This window comes from Podarcis melisellensis, assembly GCF_964234715.1.
Source record: "Podarcis melisellensis genome assembly, chromosome: 8".
Classification (NCBI taxonomy): Eukaryota; Metazoa; Chordata; class Lepidosauria; order Squamata; family Lacertidae; genus Podarcis; species Podarcis melisellensis.
The window spans coordinates 35,413,269-35,415,552 of NC_138540.1; positions in this window are offsets into that span (position 1 = coordinate 35,413,269).

Below are 2,284 nucleotides of genomic sequence, written 5' to 3' on the forward strand. Positions count from 1 at the left end.
GGGTGCTTCATGGGAAGTGATTCATAAATATTATTATTATTATTATTATTATTATTATTATTATTATTATTACCACCACTCTGAAATCCATGCTTATTTCAACATAAATAAACGTTTACACAGATGTAACTTTTAGTTCAGTGGAGTTTTCTCTAGGATGTGTGCAGCCCTAGAGTACTAGACCCAGACTAAAGGCCAAACTTAACACAGAATTTATTTATTTTCCTTTCCTCCTCCTTGGAGTTCTTCGTCGGGAGTTTTGTGTTTGATCCTGCTTGCTGTTTGCCACTCAACGAGTGTGCCGGTGGCATGCCATCTGAAACTTATCCTAAATCTGCCAATGGATATGTAACCAAGAAGGAATATTTCCAGGCTGCACAAAGCCCCCTTGATCTCTCTAAAGCAAAAGGAAACGGAGGAGCAAAGAATCTCCTTTTTCTTCTTTTCACTGTACTCAGCAATTTGAAGGCTCAATGGCTTGGTTATTGCCTGATAAGCAGGTCACTGTTAAAATAAGCTCTACAGATGTGTGAGCAGACAGTTCCTCAACTATAAATATAATTTTCAAACGGCTTCCTGTCAAAAACCACAAAAAGGGGTGGTAGAAATCTTTTCGATGATCACATCCGCAATGAGGTCGATCGGTGAAAGAAAATGCGGATTAGAAATGGGTTAGTGTAATAACAGAAGACTGATGAGTACCAATTTACTGTTCGGATTTATGAAAAATTAATTTCCTCCAAGACCTTTGTTTATATAGGACGTACAATATAAAATCTTTTTTTTCAAATTTCAAAAAGTGGATGCTTTTTTTGTGTGTAACTGGCTATGGCTTAAAGCATGTTTAATCAGTTCCCAAGATACTTGCTTAGAAAGATTATGGGACGATCGCTCTTCCCACATATGTAAAAACATTTCTTCTGAAGAGCTCAAAGTGGCACACAGAATGGCACACAAAGTGGTATTCTTCTTCTCTGTTTTATCTTCACAACAACCCTGTGATGTAGGTTAGGCTGAGAGACTGTGACCGGCCCAAGGCCACCCAGTGAGTTTCATGGCTGAAACCTGCTCTCCCAGGTCCTAGTCTGACATTTATAAATATTTATACTCTGAATAGAATTTAATTGAGCCATCCCACTGTGTTTTAGGTATTGTATCAATGCTTCAATTTCTAGCACAATATATCGTAAAAGGGCACATTAAATAAAGAAAATCTCAGGCATTGTTGGTAAAGTCCTAGTCTGACTGTCACTGCCACTATTCTATTTCACTCTTATTTTTTGCTGCATTTCCCCCCTGTTCGTCTGCTAATGTTGCTCATACCATCTTAACACAATGCAATATTAAATAGAGAAGCCTTATTACAGATGCTGCCCTGCAATAGTGAACAATTTAAGTGCTAGAAACCAGTTATGGCGTCTCAAAGCAACATGAAAACCACAAGCTGCCCTGCAATAGTGAACAATTTAAGTGCTAGAAACCAGTTATGGTGTCTCAAAGCAACATGAAAACCACAATTTAGAGCGCTGGCCACCAACTCAGGTGACTTTAAAAGATTCTGGGTTGTTGCATCCCATGATAGTCTAGTCCTACTCAGCAGGTGCACTGAAGTTAGTGCACATCAGCATATGACAAACTGTGGTGTATTCATTTCAATGAGTCTACTGTTAATATTTTGTCTCCAACTATCAGTTGCTGAGATTCACAGGAGCCATCTTCTGAAGAACATTGAGGGACCCCGATGGGACACACACAAAGTTACACTACGTCCTGACACCTCTCCGTGCCCAGCTCTGCGTTTGACTGCAACAGGGTGTGTGTGTGGACCCCTCAAAAAAAGATTGAGGGGCCCCAAAAAGCCTCAGCCCCCTGGAGCTGGTGCCTATGCTGGGAATTGTAAGTGGGAAGAATGCTGCTCAGGTCCTGCTTGTGAGCTTCCCATAGGCATCTAGCTGGCCACTGTGAGAACAGGTTGCTGAACTAAATCAGATCCAGCATGAATCTCCTTCTGTTCATACATTAACCAGAAAAGGAAGGCTAAATGAGCAGATGCCATGCTGTCAAAGATCAGCCAGGCAGAGTCCCCTTTGCCATATTTAACAAAAGCAAGGTTGTGACTTGAGAGCAGCAAGCAAGTCCATCTTTCGACAAGGTATACAAACATGTCTTCAAACCCAGTCTCATATATGGAAGCAGCAAGAACATGCTCCCTCCCCATCTAATATACAAGTAGATACTTAAAGGAGTCAACTGTGAAGAACGTGCTCTTGCAAACAAACAATAC